Raw genomic sequence first — 25242 nt, 5'->3', positions numbered from 1 at the left:
CTGGGAGATGGCAAAGATGTGAAGTGCGAATTCCCTCATAAATTGCTTGGCAGAAGCAGATATGTACACGCGTGCGCAAACACACACACGCGCACGCGCACGCGCGCACACACACACACACACACACACACACACACACACACACACACACACACACACACACACACACAGCAGGACTTTCATATGTCCAGCTGAAGAGCTCACAAGAGCTCTGTCTTGGGCCTGCACTGCATTTTCTCATTTGCCCTCTGGGCAGCATCCAATGCAACCCAAGCTAGGCCCTCAAGAGGGCGGCAAAGAGCGACTAACAATTCCCGATTCAGCTGCCTCCTGACCAGCTCTTTTGCGTGTTAAGGAGCCTCACGGGACAAAGACTGGGCGGGCCCGGAAATACAAAATATGCGAGTGGGGATGACAGATCAGCACCTTTAAAAGCCTTTGGATGTAAATCTCCAGCCCCTTGCTTCTGCCTTGGCGACGAGTTTTCCATTCGGTAACCCCGGAGGAGTGTGGATGAGTTCACGTAGTCTGCCTCCCTTTCGGCGGGAGCCTGTGAGCTGGAGGCATTTACTTGCCCAGCCTTTAACAGTTTGTGGCAGAGTTAGACTTGAAGCCACATGTTCAAAAAAACAGATCGAGTTTAGCTTTCCTTGTGGTGATGAGTCAGCCATCCTCTCTGGAGCTTTTCTACAGGATGACAACTTCGGTTTGCTAGGATGGTGCCCTAGCACACACTGGTGCATTCAACTGACTCCGTGAAAGACTGTGAACAAGGCTGAGCTGTCTTGCTGTGCTCACAGACATTGTTGGCCGTAGTTTGAAGCTCACAATATAAAAACAAGCTAAAGTATAAGGTCAGCCAAGACCCAGCCTTCTCTGACCTTCTCGAAGGCGGCCATGCAGTTTCTGCAGAACAGCGCCATCCGGGAGGCAGAGGCAGGCGGATTTCTGAGTTCGAGGCCAGCCTGGTCTACAGAGTGAATTCCAGGACAGCCAGGGCTACACAGAGAAACCCTGTCTCGAAAAAAACAAAAAAACCAAAAAAAAAACCAAAAAAACAAAAAAGCAAAAAAACAAAAAACCAAAAAACAAAACAAAACAAAAAAAAAAACAAAAAAACCAAAACAACAACAACAACAAAAAAAACCAAAACAAAACAGCGCCATCCATCGTGTTCAACGAGCATTCGAATTTTCTAGTTTATTGGCTTCGCGGAACTTGATTTTAACCTTGTTCTGTAATTATATACCAACTGCCATGGTGTGAACGTTTGTGTACCTCCAAAACGTGTGTGTGACAAAGTACTCAGCTGGAGAAGGATCCTCTAGAGCAGTGTGGGTCTTACCCTTCCTAGTGCTGCGACCCGATACCTCACGTCGTGGTGACCTCCCAACTGTAAAATTATTTCAGTGTTATGACAGAGCTTCATTCTGCTACTGTTGTGATTCGTAATGTAAATATATATGATCAGTAAAAAAAAGTCGTTTGACCCAAAGGGGTGGCGACCCACAGATTAAGAACCACTGCCCTAGAAGAACTATTATATCCTATCCTCATGAACGTTTATAAAAAAAAAAAAAAAAAAAGGCCGGGCAGTGGCGGTGCACGCCTTTAATCCCAGCACTTGGGAGGCAGAGGCAGGCAGATTTCTGAGTTTGAGGCCAGCCTGATCTACAGAGTGAGTTCCAGGACAGCCAGGGCTACACAGAGAAACCCTGTCTCGAAAAACAAAACAAAAACAGAAACAAACAAACAAAAATCCAGACTTCAGGGGCTGGAGAGATGGCTCAGTGGTGAAGAGCACAGGCTGTTCTTCCAGAGGTCCTGAGTTCAATTCTCACTCCCCACATGGTGGCTCACGACCATCTAGGGATCTGATGCCCTCTTCTGGCCTGCAGGTGAACGTTCAGCACAGCACTCACGTAAACAAACAAACAAACAAACACACACACACACAAAACTTACAAAAAATATTGCAAGGGGTTAATTTTTTTTTTTTTTTAAATTCATCTAGCACTCTCTGCCTGGGAGGTAGCAGAGAGAAGGAGATACCTTGGCAGCAGGAACAATCCCTCACCAGACGCTGAATCTACTGATGCCTGGACTCTAGAACTTGTATTACAAAATAGTCCGTTGCATTTTGTTAAGGCATATGATTATCATATGTTTTGTGCATATGATAAAGTTAAAAGTGGTGGCAACGTGGTGGTAATTAGGGACCCACAATCATTTCCCAGGAACTCAAAGTAACCAGTTGATTTGCGGGTTTGAGGAACCAGGGTAGGGTCCTTGCTTGCCTTTCCCACTAGAGGGCGCCTCATTAGTGAGCGCGGGCATTTTTCCAGTAACATAAGCCCTAACTTTTCCCTTACTGCAAGCCCACCTTCAGATCAGCTTGTCAACTTCCTCTGAGAAAAGCTTTGGCTCCAGTATAGTCCAATTACCTTATTTTACACATAAAGGGCCCAGGGCCCAGTTGAATAAAGTGAGGGTATACTTCAAGCTCACCACAGGGACACAGACCCTAGAACAAGAGTTCAGAGAAACTGAATCTTGCAGGCCCACCACCATCCTGTTTTAAACGTGGAAGACCAGACTGTGGGGGCGTGGCTGGAGGCGTGATTCCTCAATACAGAGTTCCTATAGGCCAACGAGGCACAAGAATGTTAGCATCAGAGCAGGCCCTTTCCCCAAGCATGGGATACATAATGGTGGGGAGCTGACGGAGTGAATGTGTATTTCTGTCAAGGAAAAGCCCGGAGTGAATGTGTATTTCTGTCAAGGGCCAATGCGCAGACTCATTGCGGCTGGTGAAACCTTTCTTGGGCTCAGGGAATGGGCAAAACCTTCCTCTGGTCCTTGTGCCGATGCTGGCAGTGTGTAACCCAGAGACCAAGACTGCTCCCCTATAGGGACATCTGAGACCAGCTAACTCTTCCCGCTGTGCTGTGCATGGCAGATGTGCTAGGTTCTGGGTTGTGTTCTCCTTGGTGCCCCTTCATCAGATCCCAGCCTTTCTGTCCTTGTGTCTGTCCTTTCTCTAACCCTTCATCGCCCAGTCAACAGCCAAGCTATGTTGGACGGAGCAAGCCTGATGCTGGACTTGGTTCTGCCAAAAATAAAAGCTGGGTGACCTCCAGCAATGGCTACACGGCCCACCCCTCTTACTTTTGCCCTGCTCCCCTTTTCCTAACACATCGGGATGCCTGCGGGAACACTCCCTGGCATCCCGGTGAGTATTTATAAAGCTTACACTTCTTGAGCCTCAGCCCAACTTTGTAGCATCCAGAGGCAATACCGATGTCTGTGTATTTAACGAGTGTCCCAGATCACTGTTGTCCCCTGGAAAATAGGATTAGATGGGCAGGCTCTAAAATTCGTGGTCAGCATAAGCTCCTGGTTCACTGCACGTTAAGTATGAGAAGTGGATCCCGGAGGTCCCCGCAGCCATTCACAGTAAAGACAGAGCTGTCAGATGTATTAGTGAGTCACTCAGCCAGGCTAAGGAACCGGGAGAACAAGACAGGCCCGTTTTAATCAGAGGGAGGACTCCTGGGACCTCAGGAATATGGTGTGGTGAAGAGAGTGGAGGGTGACAGGGAGACAAAGGCTGGGGGCAGTGGAGTGCCGAGAACAGCAGTTTTCTAAGGCTGAGGCAGGCATGGGTAGGAGGTCTGCAATGGAGGCAGCTGCATCTGAGAGGCCAGCTCTGCCCGCTTCAATTCATAGGAAAGGCGTTTGCCCACTTGCTATATGACTTGGTGATAGCTCAGCTTCAGAGGAATCAACTGGCTTCTCCTGGTGACATGTCCTGACATGGAGATTTCTATTGGTACACTGCAATCAAATGATGAAGGCAAACTCTCTCTCTCTCTCTCTCTCTCTCTCTCTCTCTCTCTCTCTCTCTCTCTCTGTGTGTGTGTGTGTGTGTGTGTGTGTGTGTGTGTGTGTTTAGCTCTGGAGTTCAAGGCTATAGCACCAGCACTGGCTGAGCCCATGACAAGACAGAGATTGCCACAACAGTGGGAGTGCATGTGAAAGGAAGACAGCCCATCCTTAAACAGAAAGGCAGAGCCACTCAGAGATCACCCTTGTTTCTATAGCAACCTCCTCCTCTTCTCAGAGCTCAGAGGACCCATGAGCGGTCTCTTATCCCTTTTCATGGATCAGCCCTGAGTGTACTAAGAATGTCACGGTTGACCTGATTTCTTAAAGGCTCCATCAGCTCTCAGCTCCACTACCACAGGAAACAAAGTCCCAGCCTGTGACCCTTAGGGGACAAATGAAATCCATATTATAGCAGAGGTCAAGTTCATGTATCTCTGTGGACAGTGGCATTGTCCCATCAGAAACAGACACGTGGAGATGAGAGGTGTGAAGGGACAGTTACTGTGAACTCTTGTTAAGACAAGGAAGAAGGCTTCCGCCAAGACAACTACAACAGGCAAAAAGACGGACCCCCAACTCTACGTATTACAGAGAAAGCTGAGTGTGTGCAGCCTGCAAGCAGAGGGGGGCCAGGCAATATGACATGGCAAACCAGCACATGACACCAGCGGGTGAATTGTCACTAACTGGTTTATGTAAGATTTTGTGCTGAAACCGAGCTTAGCAGATGTACTGGTGTGAATGAGAATGGTCCCCATAGGCTCGTACGTTTGAATGCTTGCTCCCCAGTTGTGGAACTATTTGAGAAGGATTAGGAGGTGTGGCCTTGTTGGAGGAGGTGTGTCACTGGGGTTGGGGCTTTTGTTCCCAATTAACCTTCTTTCTGCCTCGAGTTTGGGATGAGGTGTAAGTTCTCAGCCCCAGTGCCATGCCTCCCTTCCATAAGCTGCCTTGGTCATGGTGTCTCTTCACACAGACCAATATTTACGAGTACAGGCAGAGGTCAAGGAAGTGGGCCTACTTACAGAATCAGGTGAGCCTGACTGTAGTGGTTTAAAGAGAAGGTCTTTGTCGGAGACTGAGATTTCCTTCAGTTTAAGTCAATCCCAAGTTAGTGAGAGTGAGTGTCTTTCTGTCAAGCTACAAAGCTTTAAGGATAAAGCACTCTCCTTAGGTGAATGTAGAAACTGGACTTAGGCTTATCTGGTTCAACAGAGTGATACAGTAATAGAATGACAGTCACAACCACACTCCTTTCATTGAGTATGTACTGCAGGCCAGTAACTTTAGGTACATTATTTCAAATCCCCAAAACAGCCATGCCAAGATGTGTCCTTAGCTTTATTGTTGAAGAGAGGAAACCAAGAGTTTAAAAACACTGTGAGAACCAGGAGTTTGATCCAGATTCTTGATTTTAAAGCTCCCCTTCTTTTCGCTGTATTGTAAATCTTATACGTAAATATTTTATTTGTTTGTTTGTTGTTTGTTTATATTGGTTTCGTCAAGACAGGATTTCTCTATGTAGACCTGGCTGTCATGGGATTCACTCTATAGATCAGGCTGGCCTCAAACTGAGATCTGACTGCCTCTGCCTGTGGCTCCAGAGTGCTGGGATTAAAGGCGTGTGCCACCGCCATCTGGCTACATGAAGACTGTAAATGAAATCATTTGTAAGAGAAATGAGCAAATGACTAGATAGCTAAAGTGGGTTTCCAAATTAAAGGACTCTGTCTTTTCAAGGGTTATTCAAAACTGTATTTGTTATTTATTTATTTATTTATTTATTTATTTATTTATTTATTTATTTGAGCAGGGTCTCACTATGCAGCCCTGGCTTGCCTGAAACTAGCTCTGTTGTATAGACCAGGCTGTCCTTAAATTACCAGATATCTGCCTGCCTCTACTTCCTCGAACTGGGAAGGATTAAAGGTGTGTGTACCAGTCTGTCTGTCTGCCTGTTTAATGTGGCTGGAATGTTTATTAAGATCGGTTGCTTGAGTCTAAGATTCTTGTCTCTTACGGCAAGGCAGACAAACAGTGGACAGCTGAGGACTTGGGGTCCCTGGGATGAAGACACTGTCACTGTGCCAGTGTCCTGGAGTTACTGGTCAAGGTGATGAAAAGGGAGAAAGCTTGTCACACAGATAGGCCCCCTCTCTGTCTCAGCCTGGAGCCCGTGGTGACAGGCTGTTCCCAGAAATGCGCCTTTGACTTGAGTGGCCAGAAATATTAAGAGCTAACTCAAATTTGGCTCCAACTCTAGCGAAAAAGGATAAACAGAATCTTTCTAAACTGGGAAATAACTCAGGGTTATTTCTTTTGCTTGTTCAGCTCCTCAAAGCTAAACCTTTCAGCTCCAGACCTTTGTCTTGAATTCTTTGTAATACACGTCTGTCTTCAGCTGCTCAGGATTAGCACAGACTCAGCATTTTCATTCTGGGGTCGCTGACTGGCCTGTTATAGGTCCCGTTGACATTTCAGCTGCCTCTGAACTGTTGCCTCTTCTGTCTGCATGGCATGGGTCAAGGCTTATTAACTTCTCTGAAGACTGGCTGGCTTTCCAGGGACTTTCAGTGGTACTGACTTGCGTGCTTATAACTATGCAGTGAGGACAGACCGACAGACAGCTGAAGCGCAAGAGAAGGGAATCACTTTCTGCCCAATGTCAAGTACATTTTTGTGAGTTTCTAGGTACACCACAGACCCAGAAAGTTCTCGAAGTGCTGACATGTGGTAGTTCAGGTTACAGTAAACAAGTGTAGGAGTTTCTATGCTTGTTTGTTATGGAGAAGTTTCTGGAGATCGACTTTGGAAAAGTGAATCAATCTTGGTTTTAAGAAGACGGATCGAAGACATGTCTGCTCCCTTTCTATCAGGTGTTAGCCAGGGCGAGTGGTAGGAGAGCAAACATGATTGATGTGTAAGAAAAAGCGGCTGACACGCTGTGCTTCGGCTACGGTACATGGTGACTAAAAGTGGAGGAAGGGCGCTGGAGAGATGGCTCAGTGGTTAAGAACACTGGTGACTTTTCCAGTTCCCAGCAACCACATGGTGGCTCATAACCAACTATAATGAATTCCGATACCCTCTTCAGGCATGTAGTGGACATGCAGATAGAGCACTCCTACATAAAATAAATAGATTTTTAGAAAGAAAGAAAGAAAGAAAGAGAGAGAGAAAGAAAGAGAGAGAAAGGAACAAAAGAGAAAGAAAGAAAGAAAGAAAGAAAGAAAGAAAGAAAGAAAGAAAGAGGAAGGAAGGAAGGGAGGGAGGGAGGGAGGGAGGGAGGGAGGGAGGGAGGAAGGAAGTGGGGGAGCAACTGTGACCTCGGAGTGTAGTTTGGTGAAAGCTAAGGATGGCCCTCATGACCGTGATGAACAGCCAGATAGCCGGTCCTCTCTCCCTTCAGAAAACCTCAAGGATGAGGAGGAGTGTTGTGGAGGCAGGATTAGGAGAGAGTCGTTAGGGGTGGGGCTTGGGAGTCTGAAGAACAGCTGGAATTTAGGGCCTTGTGTCTCTCTAGGCTGCCAGGCTACTTAATCTTTATGCACAGAAGAGAGAGATGTGTTTTCTAGAGAATGAAGGAGCTCTGGGTTTAGCAGCATTCTGGAGGGGAGGATGAGTCAGAAAGTAGAAAACAAGCCACATGCAAGTCTACCTGCCAACTCCAGATCTGTACTCATGGTCAAGGATGAAAGAACCTTTCTCCCTAGATTAAGTTCTGCGTGTTTTAATTGCTGGAGGTCCTTGAGATCCCACCCAGGCAGAATGTATCAGTTACCTTTCTATTGCTGTGATACAGCACCATGACCAAGACACAAGTTCGAGTCCATCATGGTCATGCCAGGGAAGCATGGCTGCAGACAGGCCCGGTGGCTGAAGCAGTAAGCTGAGAGGTTGGTATTCTTACATATTTATTTTATATTTATTAATGCTTTGATCACATGTATGTCTGTGTACTATATGCATTCTAGAACTGGAGTTATGGACGGTTGTAATCTACTCCATGGATGCTGGGAATCAAACCCACACCCTCTGCAAGAACAAGTACTTTCAACCACTAAGCTATCTCTCCATCCCCGAGGATGGCTTGCTTTCTGGCTGGCTTTTTTTTCTATCAAGAAACAGCTAAGGCCTTCAGATAAAATTTATTCTTTCAAAACTAACTCTTTAAAAGATCTATCTATTTTTAAATTACATATATGCATGTGTGTGTGTGTGTGTGTGTGGTATGTACACACAAGTGCAGGTGTTTGTGAAGGCCAGAAGAGTCATCAGATCCCCTGGAGCTGGAGCTACAGGCAGTTGTGAGCCACCAGCCTTGGGTGCTAGGACCTGAACTCTGGTTCTTTGCAAGAGCAGTATATGTTCTTAACCAATGAGTCGAAATCAACTCTTGTTTAACTTTCTATTGCTTTAAGCAGGTCATTGTGTATGGCAGTCACTTGCCCTGTTGGGATTGGTCCCTGGATCCTGGCAGACTCAGAGATGTGTGGATTTTTCAAGTCCCTTCTATAAAACAACATAGTGTTTACATATATCCTACACATATCTTTATACTTTATCTCAAGATTACTCATAATACTGCATACAATTTAACTGCTGGGTAAACAGCTACTATACTAGCTTATTTGAAGAATAAATGCAAAAAAAAAGTTCTGTGGATATTCAATACAGATGCAGTTTTTCTCAAGTATTTTAAATGTGAAGTTGATTGAATCTGCAGATGTGGGCAAACATATTTCATTCAATTTAAGGGGCTCCCTTTCCTTCTCTCTCCCTCTCTCTCCCCGTCTCTCTCCTTTTCTTCCTCTTCTTCTTCTTCTTCTTCTTCTTCTTCTTCTTCTTCTTCTTCTTCTTCTTCTTCTTCTTCTTCTTCTTCTTCTTCTTCTTCTTCCTCTTCCTCCTCCTCTTCCTCCTCTTCTTCTCCTCCTCCTCCTCCCCTCCTCCTCCTCCCCTCCTCCTCCTCCCCTCCTCCTCCTCCTCCTCCTCCTCCTCCTCCTCCTCCTCCTCCTCCTCCTCCTCCTCCTCCTCTTCCTTCTTCTTCTTCTTCTTTCTCTCTCTCTCTGATAGGTTCTTACATTGTAACCCAGGCTGAAACTCACCATATGACCCACACCGATCCTTAGCTTCAGTCTGCTGAGAGAAAAAGGCTTTGCTGACTTCTTGATCCTAACAGCTGTCAGTGGAAATGTCCTGTCACTACATATTGCCTGCTACCTGGTGGACAGTCCCTGTATGAAGCCAGCCACCTGACCCTGTATTCAGAGCTTACTCCTGATTTCAGAGCTTAAAGGGGGAGGGGAGGTATAATACTGAATTGTTGAAATACGGTATATTGAATAAAAAATTATAGACTATTTTACATAAATATTATAGTAGACAAAAAAACTGATTCTTTCCCTTTAAGATCTATTGTGAATTACTGGATCCTCCTGATACACCATGACTATCACTGTAGCACAAGTAGGTGACAATTGAGCAGCTCTCCTTCTCAGGAAAAGCACACAACTACCTTCTTCCTGCAAACAGGGCAGGCTCTTAGGTCAGTAGATATATTCTTATTATCCTCTGTTCTTTTTCGTTCTGGAAAATGTAGATAACAAAGGTATCTTTTGTAAAAGAGGAAAGGAAGCTTGTGCCTTGGACAGTGAACCCAGATACGTGCATAGCAGATGAAGTACGGCTCCAGCTTAGTAGGGCAGCATCTGCGACTTCCTCCAATATCTTCCTCTTGAGGGAAAAGACTTGGAATGACTGTCCCAGGGCCTGACCAAATCTTCTCTAAAGGACTGTAACTTGGTGAGATCTTAGTACCTAAAGGTAAATAGAATAGTCTGATCCTGTGAAAAGCTTGCTCAGGTACAGATCGTTAAAACTGATTTCCTTTGGGGGAAAAATGTGAATTTTATTGTTTTGTTAATGGTTTAGCCTATTTATAAATTATGAGGCAAAATTAAAAAGCTTAACTATATCTTACCTGGAGGTAGCACGAGTTCAAGTATGTTGATAACTATGGTGGTTTGCATATGCTTGTCAGAAGGAGTGGCACCATTAAGAGGTGTGGCCTTGTTGGAGTAGGTGTGCCCTTGTTGGAGGAAGTGTGTCATTCTGTGTGTGAACTTTAAGACCCTCATCCTAGCTGCCTGGAAGCCAATCTTCTTTTAGCAGCCTTCAGATGAAGATGTAGAACTCTCAGCAACTCCTATACCATGCCTGCCCGGATGCCGTCAGGCTCCTGCCTTGATGACATTGGACTGGATCTCTGAAACTATAAGCCATCCTCAATTAAATGTTGTCCTTTTAAGAGCTTCCTTGTCTATTCACAGCTATAAATAAGACAATAACCTAATTAAAATCCATCTTTGGCTGGGCATGGTGGCACGTATCTCTAATCCCAGCTCTTGGGTGATTGGGTAAAGGAGATCTCTGTAAATCTAAGTTCAGCCTGGTCTACATAATAAATTCCAAACAAGCAAGTAAAAAGCCATCTTTAACGAAGCTGTCCCGTGTGTGATGTGCAGGTGTCAGTACATGAATGTTGACATTTATAGGAAGTTGACCACTGGGATGGCTGACAGGGGATAGGGCTGTGACACTATGTGTGTGATCTTTGGTCCTCAGGTGCTACAAAGGAAGGAATCTGATGTGGGCTCCAGCTTTCATGTTCTTGTCTTCCAGAGAAGGATTCCAACAAGTTCCAGCCTACCCCATACTAATTTGGGAGGCTTTTGAGCCCCTAGTCACAATGGGGAGAAGTTGTTATTGGACAGCTCCCGAGACATGACTGAATGATTCCTGCCTGGCAAGGCTCTTCCAGGTATTTTTGAAAAGAAGAAGAAGAGGAGGAGGAGGAGAGGGAAGAAGAAGAGGGAGATGGAGAGACGGCTCAAAGGTTAGGAGTGCTGGCCGCTCTTCTAGAAGATCAGGGTTCTATTCCCAGCACCCATATGACAACTCACTACCTTTCATGACTCCAGTCTCAGGAGATCTGAGGCCCATTTCTGGTCTCCATGGTTCACACACATACATGCAGGCAAAACACTTACACACATAAAGTTTAAAAAAAAATAAAAGCAGACATGTTACCTCTTTTATGATGCTGATCCGACGGCACATCTGCTGCAGTAGGAAGAAAAGATACTCCTGTCGCCTGAAAGAGAAGGCATCGCCTTGACCACACAGATGACCATGACACAAATGTGCTATGGAGCAGACTGAAAAAATACATAGGCCTCTAAGTGAGGCTGATGTGTGTGTGGGGGTGGTGGTGTGTGTGAGTGTGGGGTATGTGTGTGTGGTGTGTCTGAGTGGGGTGTGTATGTGTGGTATGTGTAGTATGTGTGTGGTGTGTGTGTGGTGTATTTGTGAGTGTGTGTGTGTGTGTGTGTGTGTGTGAGTGTGTGTGAGAGTGTGGGGTGTGTGTGTGTGGTGTGAGTGTGTGTGTGGTGTATTTGTGAGTGTGTGTGTGTGTGAGTGTGTGTGAGAGTGCAAGATGTGTGTGTGTGGTGTATGTGTCTTTTTGTGTGTGTGAGAGAGTGTGGGGTGTGTGTGGTGTATGTGTGTGTGTGGTTTGTGTGTGTGTGGTGTATGTGTGTGTGGTGTGTGTGGGTGTGTGTGTGGTGCATGGGTGTGTGTGAGTGTGGTGTGTGTGTGGTATGTGTGTGTGTGTGTGTTTGTGTGTGTGTGTATGTGTGGTGTGTGGTGAGTGGTGTGTGTGTATGTGTGGTGTGTGTGCTGTGTGTGTGTGGTGTGTGTGGTGTGTGTATATGTGCTGTGTGTGTAGTGTGTATGTGTGTGTGTGTGTGTGTGTGTGTGTGTGTAGAATCCATTACTTTCTCTCATTCTTGGAAGATGCTCAGGAGAAGCTTGGGGAATTGTGGAAGGAAATGACATGAGCGGGCAGGGAGATGACAGAGAAAAGAGAAAAAACCCTAGCAGGATCCCAGCTCTCAGGGAGGAGGGGTCAGAGTCAGTTGGAATAGTGCCAACAAGCTTCTGGACATATTTTTCTAAAAAGAAATATCATGTAGGTTTCAAAAGCAAGTTATTCCCTAGTATTTAAGAGGTTCTAGAATTAGGAAAATGGAGGACCAGGGTTGTGATTTGGTGGTAGAGTACCTGCCTCCCACGCATGAGGCTCTAAAGTCCTAGGAAAAATTGGGTTGACCCCCCGGCCTGTGCAGAGGAGCTGTGCTGCTTGGGGAGGGGGTTCTCTCAGGGTGGGGTTAGAGGATGTTGAACTGAGAGACTAATTTTGGGGGGTTTCAGACTTCATCTTAGAGAACCTGACCTAAGGTTAAACTTAAATGTCTAATACCAGTTTCCAGGTTACCTCCCCAAAAAATCCATACCCTCAGGTTACAAGGCGGCCCCTGACACTTCACTTCCTAACAAACACCAATTAAAAAAAAATCAAAAGTTAAGTTTTTAATTTGGCTCCCAACGCCAGCCAATTATGTTAAAGGCCATAATGACCCAATCAGATGTGTTCCAGGTTAGATAACCCCTTCTTGCCTCTATAAAAACTTGCTTAAAACTAGGCTGTGTCAGGGTTGGCGTGGGTCCCAAGCTTGAACTTGAATAAAGAGACCCCAGTACAGTTACATCAAAATTGACTCCTTGATGGTCTTTGAGGTTCATGAACGTTTCCTGACACGACAGAACCGATGAGGGATGTGAGTATATAACAAGTCAGAAGAGGGGAAAGGGCAGCCGAAAGGGAGAGTAAGTGTGATCAAGACTGAAGGAACTGTCGTCATTAAGGACTCGTGACCCTCAGGTGTCAATGTAGGACAAAGTCTGTGAGAGGAACACCCTCCTTATGTCTTTAACTGTCAACATTCCTATCAGCAGAAACAGCTCTGTGTAAACAGAGAAGAAATTGATTGAAACACTGAGCTAGAGAAATACTCATTGGTTAAGAGCACGTACTCACTTACCAAGGCCCCCTTGGTTCCTAGCACCCACCTTGGGCAGCCCACGACTGCCTGTAACTTTGGCTTCATGGGGATCTTCTCTGGCTTCTGTTGGGCACCCCACATGTATATGTGTTGGGAGCCGACTTTTAGCGGAAAGCGGCTAGAAAGCAGCTATCCACATGCTAGCCACGCCTCCAAGGCTTACGTCATATCCACGTGCCTACAAGGGGCATGGCAAAAGTGTATAAATACCTCAGATTTTCCTTCAATAAAAAAAACACTAAAGACTTGAGACTTGATCAGAACCTCTGTCTTGTCTCCATTCCTTGCGTCTCTTCCCCACTCTCTCTCTCTCTCTAGACCCTGACCTGAAGACTGGAGGGGCAGTTTGAAGCCAGGCAGTGGTGGCCTACACCTTTAATCACAGCCTTTGAAAGGCCAAGCCAGGCAGAGCAGAGCAGGTCGCAACATAGTAACTCTTCAGGCATTGTTAAGTCTTTTGTCTCAAGCAAGGTAGAGCAGAGCCGGTTGCAACATATATGCATGCCCTCACATGTACTCATAAGTTAAGAACAACACAAGTAGATCTTTTTTTTTTTTTTTTTAAGTGTTGAGGGTTCACACAAGTCCCAAATGTTCTATGGTAGGGGTTGGAGGAAGACCCAGAACAGGGAACCAGTTTCCATAAAGCCATGTCCCCAAACCTACTGGTCAGGGTCACATCTAGTGTGTCGTCTTCTGCTCCCAAGGCTGGGCTTGCTGTAGTCACTGCCATTAGATTCATACTTCTTTTTTTGTTGTTTTGTTTTGTTTTGTTTTCGAGACAGGGTTTCTCTGTGTAGCCCTGGCTGTCCTGGAACTCACTCTGTAGACCAGGCTGGCCTCGAACCCAGAAATCCGCCTGCCTCTGCCTCCCAAGTGCTGGGATTAAAGGCGTGCACCACCACTGCCCGGCAGATTCATACTTCTTAGTGCTTTGGACCATCACCTTACGTTTAAAAACTCAAAGCCTGATATGCCTGACTACTTAAGCCTAGATCACACACTTGCTATCTAGCTGCAAGGGAGGCTAGCAGAGAGAGACCATAGACGAGGCCCAGAATTTTTTTGGGCTCCTTCAAAGGCAAGTGGGGATGCAAAAAGACCTGTCCAAATGTACCACTTTTCTGCTTGGAGCAAAGTATATAGTTTAAAAGATTTATTCTTTAAAAAAATGTGTGTGTATACATGTGAGTCTGTATGCTACATGTGACACTCAAGGAGGCCCACCAAGACAAAACAAAATGAAAAAAGAAAGCAAAAAAAAAAAAAAAAGAAAGAAAAAAAGAAAAAAACCAAAACCCCATAATTGCATCATTACACTATTTGAGGAATGATAAGAAATAACCCAAATATCTATCAGCAGACGAGTTACTAGATGATGTCTGGTTCACACACACGGTGTGAGTCTATTAGTTCCCCAGAGCAACATTGGGCACTAATTCATGTCCTTGCCTTTGACACAGGAAGATCACCAACGGTCACACGAATACTGGCTCACTCTCACTCCACTGTAGCACCCCAGAAAGAACGATCCACACAAGGAAGCAACTCTACCACAAAGGTGCCTATGCTCTCTGGGTTTAGTGGTGCTGGGGGATGACTCTCTACAAATGCTTTAGGATTTTCATCTTAAATATCTATAGGATATCATGTATACAGCATGATTGATCGACTTTGCACACGTTTCCATGTAATCATTACTCAAGGCAAGATTTGAAATATTTCCAACTATTCCAAATACCTGGAGGGTAACCCCACACTCTTTTTCAGTAAATAGACTCTTGGAAGCTTTAGAGCTCCGAGGGGAAAGGTATCCTGGCAATCTGGAGCCAAGGAAGAACAACCACAGAGTCAGGCTGGACAACAAGCCTCATACAAGAGATTCATGGGGAAGAACACAGGAGCGTGGCTGCCTCTGCTTGGGAGAGAAGCAGCAAAGAACTGACTGGCAGCCAGACTTCAAATAGGGTTTCTTGGAGGCGGAGCTTTCCAGGGTGGGGATTGGTGGGATTTCAAGCCCTGAGCGGCGGGCGCATTTTACTCTGTAGAGTGGAGCTTCGTGCCTGCATCTGGAGGTGATAGGTCCAGCAGTTAGAGTGTTCTGTGGGTAGAATCTGGCTCTTGGAGGTCCATAGGGGTGGGGGGCTGGCTACTTGCTTACCTAGAGGGGCTTACAGACCCCTTGCTCCTCCAACAGAGGTAACCAACAGAGGGTTGTCAGGGCTGGAGACATGATTCAGTGGTTAAAAGCACATGCTGCTTTTGCAGATAACTGGGGTTTGGCTCCCAGCAGCCACACGGAGTGGCTCATAACTGCCTATAACTCTAGTTTTAGGGGATCCAATGCCCTCCTCTGGTCTCCTCAGCAACTTTGCATGCCCACACTCTTACGTAGACACGCCCTTCCCCCACAATTAAAATACAATACAACGGTAAAAACTAATTGGGCTGTTTCTATTTGGAGTTTTCGTGAATGAAGGTGTGTGATCTAGGAGCTAGGATTGTTTGAGAGAGCGACTTATCTCCAGAGAAGTCTGTGATGCTAAACTCTGACTCAGCCGGTAGGTGGGCCCTGGGCCCCAAACAATCGAGGGGCTCAGAAGCTGGGTCTCATTAAGCCAAGGCCACCAGCAAATGGCCTCATTATCGCTTCCCATCTCCGTGTCAAAGTGACAAACAAACTCTGGGACACCCCAGGAAGAGGGGATTTCCTAATGAGCATGCGTACGGGAAGCGGGAAGAGGTACCTGGCCTTGTGGATGAACTCTGTGAGCAGCAATGAATCCCAGAAGGCTGGGGCTTTGGTGAACACTGCTGCCTGTCCTAGGAGCCCCTAGAGAAGAAAACAGCAAGTGAGCTCATGAGCCTTCATTGGTACAAACTGGTATGCACCATATTCAGGACCCCTCAGACGTAAACAAGTGAGTGCGTTAGAGGCGGGCTCTGCCTTTTAGACTTCCTAATAAAGAGTGTGCAACCATAGCTAACAGCACACTATTCATTCACAAAAGACACAACTAGTGCTTTGACATTCTTTATCTTGCCACTTAGACTGGGAGGGGAATATTTCCAAAATAATTATAACAGGTACCAACAGGCCAGACACAAAGGACAAATCACTGGGTGGTTTGTTTGTTTGTTTGTTTGTTTGTTTTGGGGAGACTGGGTCGTGATGGGAGGGGCAAGTGTAGTTAGGACTGTGCCACGCCCATCTGTCAGAGTTATTGCCCTTACAACAATTGTTCTCCCTTGTGATTTTATCAGGCTCTTCAGGTTAATCACAGGCCATGTTAGTTAGATTAGATCACCTGTAGGTATCATGGGAACTGGGTGTGTGGGGGTGGGGGGTGGGGGGGGAGAAACACATCTTCAGCCCTCTCCCAACAACTTCACTGTGAATCCCAGGCTGGGAACCAGTCCCTTTGGAATGGAACTTGCACCCACGACTCTATGGTCCTTAGTTTGGTTCTCCCAAGAGCTGGAGGTTCCCATTGGTCTGTAAAGAGATGCTCCCATGAGATGATGCTCCCATAGCAGAAGGACTAATGTTTGAGGAGGCCCACATTGGTTAACATATGATGTTTTAGGTTCAGGGGAGATCACTTGGGAGGCAGATTCATGTCATTGCTGTTGAGCCCACAGTTTCTTCGGGGCCAGGCTGGTCTCAAGCATGGGGCAATGTGCTACATAAATGCTACATAAATGCTGAAGAATTAATGACCTTTAGAGGAATCTCCTAAAACTATGGAAAAGAGATGAGAAACAGATGGGCTGAACGCCATGATGGTACTCGTGATGCTTTTCACAAGTGGATTCTGGGAGATGTCACATATCGCAGTACAACCTGTCCCCACTGGATGGGGCGAGGGAAAATATAGAAACATCTAATCGCTTCAGATGCTGTATGCTCACGCAGTAATATATGCTTGTACAGTAACACAAGTGAATCTGTTCCCTTTGGAGAATAAACATATCATGGTGTTTTCTGCATAGCTCCCCCCTGTGCATTCCCAGGGGACCAAATCCAGGGACCCTTGAAGGTGATGCCCCAATGGACAGATGCTCAAGTCCTTTGTGTAACGTGTGCCACTGTCTGTGTATAACTTGTCCACACCTTCTCATATCCTTTGTCATCTCTAGATGACGCAGTGTGAAGGACGCTTAAGTAGTTGCCGATCTGCACTGGGCGGGGACTCATGAGACATGAGAAACAGTCTGTGCCCGTTCAATACAGAGGCAATTTTGATGATTTTGGTTACTTATAGTAGTTGAGTGAATCTGTGAATTCAGATCTGTACACACAGAGGACCAACTGTCCTCGTGTTACTAAAAGAATTCAGCAGGAATTGAATTTGTAAAAGTCTGTCTCAGATTAATAATCACATTTTTAATGTGATCCCAGTTTGAATTCAGTAGATCATGGGATCACAGATAGTAAAGCATTTCTCGATTCCAGTCATGGGTGCAGAAAATGACAGGTGGATCATATTTTTTTAAGAATGATTTTTTTAGGTTTATTTTTAATATTTTATGTGTATGACTGTTTTGCCTGCATGAATGTATGTGCTTCACATATGTGTCTAGAGTTCTCAGAGGTCAGAAGAGGGCATTGGTTCCCTGGGGACTAGATTTACAGACTATTGTCAGTCATTATGTGGGTTCTGGGAAAGGATCCTGGTCCTCTGCCAGAACAGCAAGGGCCCTTAAACTCTGAGTCATCTCTCTAACTCCTGTGTTATTTTTAATGGTTATTATTTAATTTTTATCTTATATGTTATATATGTGTACCTGGCATGTCTGTACATGCACCACAGACATGCTAGTGCCTGTAGAGGCCAGAGGAGAGCACTGGATGCCCTAAAACTGGAGTTAGAGGTGGGTGTGAGTCACCTGACCTGGGTGCTGAATCAGGTCCTCTGCAAGAGCAGCAAGTGCTCTTAGCCACGGGGCATCTCCCCAGCCTGGGTCATGTTCCTATTGCACAAGGTTGGCGTCTTAGCTCTTGCACTCCAATATGATGAACTTTAACTCCTCTCAGAGGAAGCTCTACACATGACACGACAGTCCTCCGAAGTTTGCTGTGAACATTTGCCTCATTCTCTTTGGATCCTCCTCTTAAGTGTTTGTTTTTCCTATTCAATGCACACCTACACGCCTTTCGCTCATGTTACAGCCCCCCTCATATCTCTCGTGTTACATTTTCCTTTGACAGGATCTCATTAAGCTGTTGGGCTGGACTTGATTGAACTCACACTGTAGCCCAGGATGCCTTATGTTTACAATTCTCCTGCCTCAGCCTCCCATGGAGCTGAGGTGACAGCTCTAGGACTCCAGACCTAGCTACTGCTACTTCCTGTTATAAAACAAATATACATACATTATGAAAATTTATAAGCAATACAAATGAAAGAAATTACAGATAGCATTTGGAATTTCATCAGTAAGAAGGCGAACTTTTGAGACTGTCACTAGGCAGGTAATTTGAGAAGACTTGCCACAAAAAAAAGATATTTAAAAGAATATTTATCCCTTTACAATAGTCGGAGTTTGTGCAGAAACTTTTAAGTATTTTTTCAAATTATCAGATTAATAAACATTTTATTTTTCACACAGCAAATCTTTTAGGAGATATGAGTGGATTCCTTATCTCTGACTAGATACATAAATACTCAGTGGTTTAACCTAACAAAGCATCTATTTTACATATCTGTCTATCTATCTATCTATCTATCTATCTATCTATATATCTATCTATCTATCTATCTATCTATCTATCTATCAATCATCTATCTACCATCTATCTGTCCATCCATCCATTCATCTATCAACAGTGTAAGAACATATGAACAGTTTGTGCTAAAACAGAATTTAAAGTGTTAAAAAGTATTTCAACAGAATCTTATCCACCTGGGAGGCTGATTGACATTCTAAAGAAAATTTCAGGTTACAAACTTTGAAAATCCTTACAGCCGCACGTTTCAAACCACCCACTACATTTCCTTAAGGGCCCAGGCATTTATTTTTATAAAGATCAAACATATTAAAAACCATAACCTTTGTTTCTGCCGATCTCCAGTTTGACACTTCTTTTCCTGAGGTGACTCTGAACCCACTGTTCAGTCTCATAAGCAGGGTGATGTAAGACAACCGTTGTTACCAACACTTCATGGCACCTGTATTAGTTTATCCCTCAGCTGACGAAAGAAGGGAGATTAATTACCAGGGTGATTTCCTTAACTTCAGCCAGGCTTTGCCCGAAGTCTTAACAGGTCATGGTGACATGTTCTTTTAATGTCATATGGAAAAAAGGCCCCCAGAAGATTATTTGGAAAAACAGAATCTGATTCAATAGTTAGTATTTGTTAAAGGTCACAGACTGAGTGAAATTACTTTTTTTTCTATTAATGTGTATGGTGTTTTGCCCACACACACCCCCACACCCCCCCCCCCACAATAATCAAAACTGCCTCTGTATTGAACAGGGCACAGACTGTTTCTCACTTCTGGAAGCCAGAAGAGGGCGTTAAATAATACCCTGAGTGCTGAGAATAAAAAATTTATGTCTCCTGCCCCACATCAAAGATTTTTAAAATATTTATTTTATTTTACATATGTGAGTACATTGTCACTGTCTTCAGACACACCAGAAGAGGGCATCAGATGCTATTACAGATGGTTGTGAGCCACTATGTAGTTGCTGGGATTTGAACTCAGGACCTCTGGAAGAGCAGTCAGTGCTCTTAACCACTGAGCCATCTCTCCAGCCCCCTCAAAGATATTTTTTTTATCTGTAAAAAAAAAAGCAGTTTCTGGAGGCTGAAGAAATGGCTCAGCAGTTAGGAACACTGGCTGCTTTTCTCAAGGGCCGAGGGTTCAATTCCCAGCACCCACAGGACAGCTCACAACTGTCTGCAACTTCAGTTTTAGGGAATCCATGTTAACAGGCATGCATGTGGTGTACATACATGTGCATACAGGCAAAATAACCCTACACATATGATAAAAAGAGAGAGAACCAGCTTCTATAACTTGGGAATGAACCATTCAATGCAGTTTAGATCCCTGCTGGACATTAGCTAGGTTCATAGAAGACCAGTGAACTTTATGTTGCTTTAAAACAGAGTTTCTCTACTTCTGGATGTTTTGAAACTAGCTCTGTAGGCTAGACTGGCCTCAAACTCACAGGGATCCACCTGCCTCTGTCTCCGGAGAGTGGGAGATTAAGGGCATAGACCAGCACTAGCTTGCTCAGTGATCTTATCTTAATGTCACCCAATTCCAGAAGACCGAGTCAGAGGCCGCTTCTCTCTCTCTCTCTCTTTCTCTCTCTCTTTCTCTCTCTTTCTTTTGAGACAGGATCTCTCCATAAAGCTCTGGCTATTCTGGACTTCACTATGTAGACAAGGCTGGTCTCAGACTCACAAAGATCCACACTCCCCGAGTGCTGGGATTAAAGGCACACTCCACCACATCTGGCTAGTTTTAAACTTCTTAGTGGCTTCTTCCGCTATCACGAAAAGAATGCAGTACTTGTCACAGCTCAGTTGTATGAGGGTGTCTTTGTAGCCTTTTGTAAATGGTACTGGAATAGTTTAAAGGTCACCTGTTGATGTTTGATGGCGTTGGCCTGCTGAGACCACACAGGCTTCATGGGCTTACTTATCTGTACACATACCCATGACCGCGGCAGACACGGGGCAGCTGGCATTTAGCTTTTTTGGTTCTAGTTCTTTCTACCCTCCTCAGAGGTTTTGTTATTTGTTTTTGCTTCAGCTTTGCACACATTCTTGAGATTGTTCTCTATTAGTGGTACTGGGGATTAGCTTTTTGAAAAAGATATATTATTTCCTTATTTGTGTGTGTGTCTCTGTGTGAGTATATTTGCACACTTTTTGTGTGTTTGTGGTTGGGGAGGGGAGCGTCCATACCTATGTACTTGCAAGGAGGCATGAAGAGAATGCCAGGTGTCCTCTTTTTTTGTTTGTTAGTTTGTTTTGTTTTGGAGATGGGTTTCTCTGTGTAGTCCTGGTCATCCTGGAACTCGGTCTATAGACCAGACTGGCTTTGAACTCATAGAGATCTGCCTGCCTCTGTACCCTGAGTGCTGGGATCAAAGGCATGTGCCACCACTGCCCTCATCCAAATGTCCTCTTCTATCAGCACCTCTGTTTGAGGCAGGGTCACTTCCTGAACCCTGGGCCGCAAGCCCAGAGGTCCCAGTCTCCTCCCACTTTGGAGCTGGGGTTACGGACTTGCTACATGGAATCTGGCCTCTGACCTCCAGTCCTCATGCTTGTACAGTAAGAGCTATTTATCCCCAATCCATCTCTCCCGCCTTTGTGATCTGTTGGTAATCAGGCTGGATGCACAATGGAGATCTAGCTAGTCTCAGTAGCAGAGACTCCTACTCACTGATGCTTTTGGTTTCGTGTTGCCTGGGTTGGTCTGTTTGTCTATTTGTAGCCCCTAGTCAGTTAAGAATTTCATGTTGGGGGCTGGAGGGATGGCTCAGTGGTTAGGAGCACTGACTGCTCTTCCAGAGGTCCTGAGTTCAGCAACCATATGGTGGCTCACAACCATCTATCATGAGATCTGGTGCCCTCTTCTGGCCTGCAGACATACATGCAGGCAGAACACTATATACATAATAAAGAAATAAATCTTGGGCGGGGAGAAAAAAGGGAGAAAAATATTTCATGTTCTAAAAAAAAGAGCGGTGGAGAAGAAAGAAACAAATTCCATGCGCTGTGTCAAAACATCCCTGTCTTCATCTCTTGTGGGTGGATTCCAACTCCATCTCCCTAAAGACACTGTTCACGTTCTTCCACCATCAGGCTAGCTTTACATAAACCAGGGCTGGGGCCAAGTATTTGTAGAGACAAAATACGATCTTATTTAAAACAAAAACAATTTGAAAAAAAAAGTCACGCTCAAACAGCTGGGCAAAAAGCATCTGCAAAGCCCCATATTCCATACTCATCATTACTGTCATCACCTCCACCATCCATAATCATCAGCATCAGCACCATCATCACCATCAGCGTCAGCACCATCAGCACCATCAGCATCAGCACCATCATTATCCTCACAAAGAGGGAGGGAGATAGAGTTCTTGACTTTTTCCCTAACCTATGGCTCTCTCTGTGTATATATGTCTATATTGACATAGGTCTTTATCTACCACTGAAGTGTGAAGTATTTTCTAAGTCTACAACGTATTTACAAACTTGATTATAATGTCTCTGATATTAAAAGATTATTCTGACTAGCTTATAAAGGAAACAAGAGGAATTAACTGGTTGGAAACAATGCTCGGCCTTCCCCAAAGTGAAATGCTGATAGCATCAAGAGTCCAGAGAGTATGCATTTCTGTGGAAAAGTGTCTAAGATTCATTACCAGCCTTGTTATCTGGAATAAGTTCTTACCCTCAGGAGAGGCACTGACAAGCCACACAGAGTGCTCCATCTCAGTTCTGTTCCTGCCTTTATTGGAAGTGCAGCTGAGGTTCTGTGTGAGGCCCAGAACCTCTAAATGTCAGCCTAATAGAAGGGTGTCTTGTAGAAGGGTGTCCCAGATACCACCGCCACCCTGATGACAAGTGATAGACCCCTAGACACCATCCCTTGAACAGCTATCAGACCCCATAGCTGGTAAAGGTGTTTGCTGCTAAGGCCTACCACCTGAGTTCCATCTTGGTGGATAGAGAGAGCCAACTCCTGTTGTGGCTGTCTTGTTCTCTGACCTTCAAATGTGTGCTATGGTAGGTACATGTGTGTGTTTGTGAGCACGTGCACACATCTCTCCAAGTAAATACATGTAAAATTAAAAGAAAAGAAGGCAGAGATCTCTTAGCACATTATACAGACCTCAAAGAAAAGAATGAATCTAGGCCAATTAACTGAAATGGTGGTAAAATGTGGGAAGAATTTCTTGGGTTTAGGGCCATAACCCAGAATAGAGGAACAAAGAATTCAGGCTTCAGAAGCCTGGTGGTTGTCTTGAGGAGTGCTGAGCAGAAACTCACTGTTTTGATCTTAATTCTTAAGTCACAGAAAGCTCTAGATTTGTGGGAGAAATGTGAGGCTTACAAGCGGTGGGCCAGACTGACCCAAGACTTTCTCAGAGGCCCTGATGAAAGGACAAAGGGAACTTTAGTTCTGAGTCCTTGTCCAGGAGTGGACTGGGCAAGGCCGGTCTAGAGCTGGAGCCAGTGCCTCAGAGGAGTCAAGGTTGTGGTTTCTGGAGATCTGACTCTTCCCCCTGAGCTGTGGTTATCAGCACTAAGGCAGTTGAATCTGAAGTATCCCGTGCTCTCCTGTCCAACATTCTCTGATTTATCTCTATACTGATCTTGGCTATTTTCATCCCTGAAAATAGTATATAAGATGCTGTACTTCTTGATAAATCTGCTTGGCGTTAAGTCATCAGTTTGTGTAAGACCTCCTGGTCCGTCTTTCAACAATATCTTGCCATTTGGGACCCTTATTTCTACTGTTTTGGATCATTCATCTAGTTAAATTGTTGTATGACTGTAGACAATCAGGGCAAAGGTCAGTGAGACGGCTCAGAAAATTAGGGCATTTATTGCCAACCCTGAGGGTCTGAGTTCAATCCTCAGAACCTACACGATGAAGGGAGAGATTCCCGTGTGTTATCCTCTGGGCTCCACACATTCACGACACGTGCTCTCCCACACAAACCTAACAAAACCAGACTGGTGATGGAGAATGTTTACAAAGGAGGCATGTCTTTTCAATGCTCAAAAGGGAAGAGGCCACCCAGAGACACACACAGTGAGATCTCTGGGCCAGTGGCCTTTGAACTTGAATGAGAAACTCTGGATGTGCTAAGCAGCCTCCAACTTGATGCTGATGTACAGACAATAGTCTGACAGCCCTCAGTCTAGGGGAGCTGCTTTGCTGAGTTCAATTTATTATCATGTAATAAGGTGGCACATCTAATGGTTTCTCATTGTTTATCTTGTTGATTTCTATCAGTGCAGGGGTTATGGTATATTGTGGGAAGCACTGAGAACCTTGTGCTCACAGACAAACACTAGGGGCACTTGGAATGTTAAACACACAGGGTTGTTCCCTCAAAGGAAGGGATGCATAACCAGTTATCCGCCCAGAAGGCTGGGAAGAGACCTGGCTAATAAAATAGCCTAGTGACATTTTGTACTGTGGTTCTCCTTTTCCAGACCTGTATGTGAGCCTGTCCATCTACAGCACCTACAGAAGGTGTCACATGTAGCCTATCTATAGCCTGCATCTTTATGGAAGATGTCACATGGACTCTACAGAGACTTTCAATTTAGTCATGTCTTAAGCTTTATTGTGCACGTGGATTATCACCAGCAAAGTTTTCAATACATTGTGCTGTGCTTAAATATGCCTAAAACAAACTACTTGGGGTCAGACTCTCAAAATGTGAACCAACACTGGCTACTTAGTCATGTTGAACTGAACTACCATTTTTTTTTAAAGATTTATTTATTTATTTATTTATTTATTTATTTATTTATTTATTTATTTATTATTACACTGTAGCTGTCTTCAGACATACCAGAAGAGGGCATCGGATCCCATTACAGATGCTTGTGAGCCACCATGTGGTTTCTGGAAATTGAGCTCGGGACTTCTGGAAGAGCAATCAGTGATCTTAACCGCTGTGCCACCTCTCCAGCCCCTGAACTACCTTCTTTCCTCTTGAGTATTGTTGCTCTGCTCGTCAAGGTGACTGCAGAGACCCACCCCACCCTGCAGTGTTTGGTCCCATCAGACAAAACCCATTGCATATAACTCAGCATTTTCACCTAACATTACCTGTAACCTAGCTTTTTAAATTTTTATGTGTATGAGTATTTGTCTGCATGTTTGTATGGGTACCACATGCATGCAGAAGAGATTGCCAGATCCCCTAAAACTGGAGTTACAGATTAGTGAGCTGCCATGTGGGTGCTGGGAACTGAACCCAGTCCTTCGCTAAAGCAGCCAGTGCTCACTCACCAAGGCATCTTTCCGTTTCCCCATAGTTCTCTTTCTCTTATACTATCCAGATTGAGTTTATACGGTTTACAACTGATACAATACCCATTTTTCAGATGGATTCACCTCAATCAAGCCTCATAGTCTATCAAATTACTTTCTAGTCCACGGTTCCCTCTTCTGGCTTTTAGTAAGAGACAAGTTGATGGCATTCCTCCAGTGGGCGTGAAGAGCAGCGCATTGCTCTCCTATGCTTTCCTCCTCAGACCTACTTGTAAGAGAAACCATTCCAAGTATCCTTCTAGAGAGGAGCACTAATGAATCTTTGTTGATCTATCTGCAGAACAGAAGCGTTACACTGAAAATCCTGAAGACATTTGTGACAAGCAAATAATCAAAGAGC

General features: G+C 44.9%; 1 long non-coding RNA gene across 12 annotated transcripts in view; it reads right to left on the bottom strand.

Annotated features, from left to right (window-relative positions):
* Positions 1-19019, bottom strand: part of LOC143440436 (uncharacterized) — a 31287-nt gene extending 12268 nt beyond the window's left edge. For 7 of the 12 annotated variants that reach the window (XR_013108122.1, XR_013108126.1, XR_013108124.1 and 4 more), the window contains exons 1-4: positions 18906-19019; positions 15599-15684; positions 12859-13029; positions 10978-11041 (exon numbers count right to left, since the gene is read on the bottom strand). This is a non-coding gene — a long non-coding RNA (uncharacterized LOC143440436). Of the gene's footprint in view, positions 1-9868; positions 10160-10977; positions 11042-12858; positions 13030-15598; positions 15685-18905 lie in introns of all 12 variants that reach the window. The other 5 variants (XR_013108123.1, XR_013108127.1, XR_013108125.1 and 2 more) reach the window with 5 other exon arrangements.
* Positions 19020-25242: the final 6223 nt, after the last annotated feature.

Source organism: Arvicanthis niloticus, chromosome 29 (genome assembly GCF_011762505.2).
Source record: "Arvicanthis niloticus isolate mArvNil1 chromosome 29, mArvNil1.pat.X, whole genome shotgun sequence".
In the NCBI taxonomy this organism is placed as follows: domain Eukaryota; kingdom Metazoa; phylum Chordata; class Mammalia; order Rodentia; family Muridae; genus Arvicanthis; species Arvicanthis niloticus.
Note: the sequence above shows the minus strand (reverse complement) of the source record. Positions and strands in the feature narration are given on the sequence as shown.